Raw genomic sequence first — 8,087 nt, forward strand, 5'->3', positions numbered from 1 at the left:
ATCTCTAAAAAATCAAATGGTATGCCTGGACCATAATTACTAGGTTTCTTTCTTTCATTGGGAAGATAAAGTAATGGAAATCTAGCTTCTGACAAATGCATGTAAATTCAACTATTGATTCCACCTATTTTAAGACAATGGACATTAGTATGTTGGAAAAATATAACTAACATTACTTATGAACATAATTTTTTTTTCTAGTAGAGTAAAATAAAATATATTTAAACATACAATCTATACGCCCAACATAATAGAAATATAAATAACAAAATAACTTACCATTCCCCTAGGAGAATCACCATAGTAACTCATGATCTGATAAAAAAGACTTCCATGGTTTGTGCCAATGTAGATCACCCTTCCAAGGAAGTTGCAAAATTATTCCTTGTGCATATGACATGTGAGTTCACCACTATCACTCCACATCATCACTACATCACAAGTTAGAAAATATTTGATGACAAAAACTAGTTTGCTGAAATCATGTTTTATTGTTCACTCCTCCATCTAGGATTTATATCACTCTTCCACCTAATAGTTCACAACTACACCTACTCTCCCAACTCTACTTAGGACCATTCTCTATCCCCACTTATCCCATTCCAAAGCCACTATTGTCTTAAGCCTTCATCATTGCCTAAATTTTTTGTTGACATACCATAGTCCTATTACTTTAACACTTAAATTTAGAATTCTCCATTATTCAAACCCGTGTCTTCATTAAACTCTAACTCCCACACACATTAAGTCATCTTAGATATCCTTATGCCTTTCCCATACACATTCCTTCATTTCTAACATGCAATCCCTTAGTAAAAATTATAACTCTGTTTTACTGCATGACTAGTTTTCTTGATAGTTCACATGCTTTCTCTATTATTCTACAGTTGCAAATAGTACTAAAGAAATATGGAATGAAGAGAATTCTATTAGTTGTGAACCACTTTTTCATTGGAGAACTTTGTAACAAATTTTGAAATAGATATTGAAGAGATACCAAAGGCCAAATAGAGATCCCAACTATGAGGTCTTTGTAAGATTACCTTTTACATAATCATTAGTAGATGTATGGCCCCATCTTGTTGAGTTTCCCCTGCTCTAACACAAACATCTTTAAGGGGCCCATTCTTAAAGTTCTTAAGAGATAAACTTCAAATAGCACATGAACTTATTTTAGCCTCTTTTAATTGTTTAAGAAAACTACAAATAAGGATTTAACCTTTGAAAGATAGCCATACCTGTACCCATCTCTATTACCCCTATCCCCATGCAACATTGATTTTAGTCTATTTTTAGAAAGCCTTCTTTGTCCATTATTAGATTAGATGTATGGCCATGAGAAAACCAAAGTTGTAAATAGAATCAAAAAAATTTCTTCATGATAATAGTGTGATATAAAAATTGTTAAATGATTGCTAATAGTAATAAAATACCTTACTGATTGATAATACTCCTTTTCTAACTCTAAAAGGATGTCTATCACATCAGGATCTAACTTGATGGTTGAATCAACCTACATACATGAAAATTATAGATTTATATTAGAACAAATAAACAATCACTTAATTCCTATTCGATAATGAATAATTTCTTAGAATCACTCTTTTTGTTTTTGTTTTTTGTTAGTTAAAAATAGCAATTCATTGATCATTAAGATCCATAATCACAAGTAGCAGTCACAATATACATATGAATAGAGAAATAAAATGAATCTTCTATGTCATTGGGGTAAGATCTTTCAACCATGGATCTAGAGACTTGCCAATGGAATAAACAATGAAATTAATCTCCCTGAGCTTTTGTATGTCCACATAGTTGGGCCCATCAAAAGTAAAAGTAGGTTTTTGCATACCATCATAGATCTTCTAGTAGTTCAGAATGTTAAATTCATCCCTTTTCATTAGAATGCACACTCCATGATCATCCTTTGTGGCTTCATAGGCATCCCAAACAACTTGAACTTGTTTCATAGTTGAAGGGCTCATTAAATGATCCCAAACAAATTTGTTCATGGAAAGGGGTCTCTAAATTTTCTCCTCTATTACTTGTGGGTCATAAATGCTAATACTTTCTTGGTCTTCAACAAGACTCCTGCACACATCAATTGCCAAATTATTAGCTATGCCCTTGTTGAATGCAAACCCAAGAATTGAAACCTTCTTCCCCACAAGTGTATTAAACATTGAGGAAATTACATTATTTACAAATAATCTTTTTTGATGATCATTTATCTTCATAACCTATTTCTAGTAGTTTTCTACCTTAATTGGCCCATTGCATTAACACATATAAACCAAGTTCAAAATGTCCTTCAGATTTGGACCACCAAAGCCAACACTGGCATTCAAATTTTTTATCCCAATTCTTGAATCCTTCCCAATGGAATTATCAACCTCTATAACATCTTCCCCAACTACTTCACACAGAGTAGAAATCATATTCACTGATGAAATCCTTTGAGAAAAAAGTGCATTTTTAGTAGTTTTGGAAATTTTTGTAGACTACAAATTTGTACTGATGATCTTTTTCTGAGGAACCCAATTTGTGCACACTGCTCTCAAAGTTCAATTACTTTCTACCCTTGAAGACTCTTTTTTCCTCCAATGACCACAAGTTCTAGATTGAAAAGATCCTAAAAAACACTCCCTTGTACAACAAAATCTAGATTTGAAAGAGTCCAAAATTTTAATCCCTTCTAATTATGCATGAGAACCTTTTCAATTATCAATGTTGTTTTCATGGGTATAGTGCCCTTTTCCACCATAAGTTTGTTTGAGATTGAAACATTTGCAATCATTATTCCAACACTTTCCTAATAGCTTAGATTTGTGGCTTTTCAAACCCCAAAACATCCAACTTTTATTGGGGTATTGACTGAAATGAATACAATGTCTGCTTCAATAATATGCTTTTATAAATCAGTACTAAAAATGAGGTTTTCTCCCCTAAAATTTCTTACAACCTCATGAAGCCCAGCCTCATAAATGGGCAATTGGTCACTATTCTAGGTAGCAATTCTGGCTGCTAAAATATCTAAGATTACTACATCAATATGAGGGCATTTTAGTGCAATGATAGCCATTGTTGGGCCCCCTACATATCTAGCTCCAAGGTAGGAGATTTTCACCATTCTTAACTCCTCTGACATTGCAAAAGAAAATAAATTTCTCTTCTACTTCACAATATGGACTTTAGAATAATAGTTAATTTATCTAGCATAAACCAAACAAATAGGTGATCTTACAAATAGACAAATATTGGTATTTTATGTAGCTTATTTTTTGAGTGAGTAGTACAATCATCAAACAACACACATTGATGGTTCAATTCATAGATCCAAATTCAATATGTTTGGGAATTATAGTAAGACCATAAAGAAAATAAAGGAAAAAAATGAGAGAATAGGATGTACAAGGGAAGAAGATGAAAAATTGTAACAAAAACTAAAAGAAAGGATCAACTAGAATAATGGTTCAAAGTAGGGGGAAAATGAGAAGAGGGGAGGAGGGAGGAAGGATGTCTACAACCACATGAATGAAAACAAAAACCATCAGCAACCGAAGAACATACTGGATTTTAACAACATACCTTAATAATCAAAGGATCATCAACAATCCAAGAACATACTAGATTTTAACAACATACCTTAATAATCAAAGGCTCCTTATCCCTTTGACTCCTCCTATATTGAAATCCTCATGCACCAATGCTTCCTCATATAAAACTTCTTACCAAAAAGAGGTATGTCATATGGGTGACTCTTATTGTACCACAAAAGAATCTACTTTTAATTCATGATCTAAATTAAATGTAGTTAAAACTAGTATTAAATTAAATTCAATAATAAATAAATAGTGTGGTGTTAGTTCACCACAACTTACAAATTAAACATGAAAATTAAAGGTTCAAAATTCTACTAGTTATAATTCAAACAAGAAAATACATAAACAATATTCTAGAATTTTGGATTCAAAATAACTATGTGTAACATCTACCCCAAGAATAATGGTTGACACATCACTCACTAAAATGTAGTTCCAGCTAAGAGCAACCAAAAGAACATTTTTTCTTCCATCCATTAGAGAGTTAGGCCTAGTTAGCTTTAAATTGAAAAATGAATGATTGCAAGAATAATAACAATCAAAGCACTAAAAGAGTTACTAATAAGAAATAATTGATAAAAAGAGAGTGACACTACCCATTGTTCCAAATTGTGTAACTTACAACCACCCAAATTTCTATTTGGCATCCAAGACTGCAATTTGAAGCATATAACTTTTTGTTTTCTCAAGTTATAGTTTACCTATAGAATTTTTATTGCAATATCTAAAAATATAGAAAATAGAAAAAACACACAATATCACTAACCTAGCTTCATATAATGATAGTGTAAGAAAAATTATTTCCTTAGAAAATTAGTAGCCTCAAACTCTTGGGGACTTGCTGGTTAGGAAACACTGAGGTGTCTGGAGATATGCTCTAAGAAACTATTGGTTCTAACAATTATAACAATTCCACTCTACATGCATAGAATAGTATGCACATTCGCTACCTAAGATTTATGAATGAAAGAAACAAGTGAAGGAGGTCAATGAGTCATAAATTGTGGGTCATGATGGAGTTAGTAATCTGCACATCATTTGATTTGAAGCCATTAATAACTTATGTAAAATGAAAAGGATAGTTTGTAGCTATTCACATATGAACCAATCATTTCTAATATCTTCATGAATTTAATAGGATTAATTGAAGTATTAGACAAAAATTGAGATCAAAATGATAGATAGTGAGGAATCTCTCAAACAAATAAAGGCAAGGAAGAATAAATAATATGCATATGTCATCCCTATTTTAATTGGGTGCAAGTCATAAGAGTTTGAACATTCTAATATTTTCAGAATCAAAATAGACCATATCAAACTTTCTATAACTAGAAGGAGAAGTCATCGAGAATTTGTAAAATCAATGAAACTTGGTAGCATTGAAGGATATTTGAAGACTATAAAAGAATCCAATACATGTCTTCATCCTTGGTGTAAACCTCTTAATTTGAAAGGGAAATGAACATTGGGAATGGAGTTTTTCATCCACAATAATGGAGTTGAAACTCATCAAGGTCAAATTTAGGGTAGTTTTGAATGAATATAAGATGCCATTCAAAATGTTTATTACAGATCTCATGTGTGATATCTATGGAAGGATATTTCAAATTTCAAGAGGAAGCATGGAAGAATGAGTAAATTTCTCTTTATCTATAAGATGAGAGAGTAACAAAAACTAGAGACAAGGCAAACACAAGTGAAGCTGTACTTGCAACACATGCATTCTTCCTTATACAAAAAAATTCTCATAGAGATGAACATGTTTGAGATATTTCCATCATTTCAATAGGGATATCTAGTTAAGCATAGGCAACATGTGAATGCTTGGTTGGAAGATTTTGCCTCCAAATATGTATGGAATAAGGTATTGGTTATGTAAAACTATAGATCATGGGACTAAGGTTTTAAAATTTTACTCAGTTTTCTAAACAATACCACCCTCATCTAGTTTCTAGATGGTGGAATATTGCAAGGACTATTTGTTACAGGAAATGTTGCATACTAGTATTAAATTCATGTTGGCTTCAAATTTCTACGACAAATACTAAGGTTTGTAGGCCTCTTATGGTTGCAAGGGTGGATAGAGCATTAGGGTGTTTTCATTGTGTCTTCTATAATAGAATGAAGAAACATTAAGTTATTATTATCTATCATGTTGACATAATTAGGATAGTGGAAGTCTTTATTTTCAATGAACCCAAAGTAGGAATGTGCATGGATGAATTGATATGCTGTGGGGATTTGGTGATGTGTTTATTCAATGCAAAGTGTGAATTTGTTACATGGAGAATACTAGAGTCAAGGTTTTGATCAAGTTTTGGGATCCTTATATACATAAACTATCTAATAGAATGTGAGGTCATGACAGCCAAAAAAATCAAGTGATCAGCACTTTGTTTATGATTAGAGGTTGGGTGTAGCTAGCATATGAAGTAAGGTGGGTGTTAGAGTTGGTAAATGAATAGATGTGCCTTTGGAAGGTCTTGTGAGTGTGAGGATAAAGTGGATGGTTGATGGAACCTTGAGTTCCTAATTAGTAATATCTAGTTAGTATCTTAGAAAAGGATTTTTGATGTGAAGTTGTTCCTAATTAGTAATATCCTAATTTGGGCATTGGTTCATGAAGATCTAAGCAGGGTCTGTGATCCTACCTATGCATTTGTTGGGATCTGCGAGTCATACACCTTGACAGATTCACATGTAGGATCATGGACCCTGCTTAAAAAAATCTCAAATCTAGGTAGCTACAAAAGTATCCAACACAAATATGTATGAATCTAAGGGAAATGGTGGGTAAAAGGTGGGCCCAACTTAAAAATATTGTATTTTTTAATATATTTTCCCCTCCAAACCCTAAAAAGGATTCTTTTATTCAACATGTAAATGCATTTTCTCTCTATTTTGAAATGATTTAGTTTTAGAATTATGTATATTTATCTGATTTTTTAAAATATATAATGCACATATATATTCATGAATCCTAATTGGGGAAAAAATCACAAATCCATAGATCCAATTCACAGGCCTGAATTGGATTCATATCCTAAATTGACAACTAAGGTTACAGGTAGTTGATTGGTAAGGTAAATATAAGAGTGGATTTATAGGGACATGAAATCTCAAGGTAAGAAATAGGGAAGAGTATTGAATAATGTAATAATAATTAAAACCAATAACAAACATGCTTTTCTAGTATTCTAATTTTCATTCACTATGAAAGTCAGTTTCTTAGTGTTCTCAGCAATCCAAACATTACTATTTTGATAGATCTTTTTTTGAGGAGGACATATGGATGAGATAAGAATATTTAGTCTTTTAAATGACTTTATTTCATGGAGTATAGTGATAGATATCTTCTTCTAACTCAAAATTTCTTAAAACCCTCAAATTGGAAACTCATGGATGCAAGATGTAAGATTCTAATGCATTTCACATATAATAAGGCCTCAATCTTAGCCATTAGGGAGTAAGAAAAGAATTTACTTAATTTTCATAAGATTCCATAAACTCATGCAACACTTGCCACACGGATTCAATGTGAGAAGGTGACTATGATCAGTTATAGGAAGAAGGTCTTGGCAGTCATATGTAAGAGTATTGGCTTTGTCTACTAAAAAAAAGTGAGGGATAGCCTTGTAAGCTTTCAGAGGTCTATAAGATGGTGGTGTTTGACATGCTCAAGGTTTCAAAGAATATTAGAGAACCTAAGAAGAGGGTTAAGTCAGTATGAGTTGCAAAAAATTAATAATCTACCATGTTGTGGCAGGATTGAGTCTATAGACTCGATCTTGCAAATCAATCTATAGAGATTCTAGTTATTTTTGTTGTAGTTATACATGTGGTCATTTTAAGAAAATAATTTTTTGTTTCTTGTAGATAATATATGAGCATAGATTAAGCATTTTTAATAATATTGCATTTTTTGATACATCATATTTACAATTTATGTTCTTTCAAATACTTCTATGCACAAGCACATAGGTGTGGAAAAGTTCAAATAAAAAGGTGATTGACAGAAGATAAGAGAAATTAAAAATATACCTACATATATTCATGTTCAAATTCATCTCGACCCAATCTTAGCTAAGAAGACTTGATGCATTGACAGGCATAGGAACCTATTCCTATTAGTCACCACATCAGCATGGCCATATCATAATCAAACAAATAACAAATATTGATGTAATTAGAAAAATAAAACCTAGCATCTTACCATTGTTTTATCTTTAGCCTTGTACAGATTGGAGGAGGGAAAATTAGTTGATTTCCCTCTATTGATGGAGTAAAAAGATTAAGTGCTTGAGTTCCCACCCATATGAAAATGATCATTCTCTCCTATCTCTAGCGCGAAAATTGAAGTGTCGTGCCTTTCCTCTTTTCTCAAAGAAAAATCAATGAGTTTTATTTAAAATAATAAATATCAATTATAATAATAATTATTTTAATTATAATTAATTATTATTTAAAATATAATAAATTATAATT

General features: G+C 31.7%; 1 pseudogene; it reads right to left on the reverse strand.

The window, feature by feature from the left end:
* Positions 1–1,715: 1,715 nt before the first annotated feature.
* On the reverse strand, positions 1,716–3,136 carry LOC149553911 (UDP-glucose 6-dehydrogenase 4-like; annotated as a pseudogene).
* Positions 3,137–8,087: the final 4,951 nt, after the last annotated feature.

Source organism: Cupressus sempervirens, chromosome 6 (assembly GCF_028749045.1).
Source record: "Cupressus sempervirens isolate cs-2001-9-10 chromosome 6, ASM2874904v1, whole genome shotgun sequence".
Lineage (NCBI taxonomy): Eukaryota > Viridiplantae > Streptophyta > Pinopsida > Cupressales > Cupressaceae > Cupressus > Cupressus sempervirens.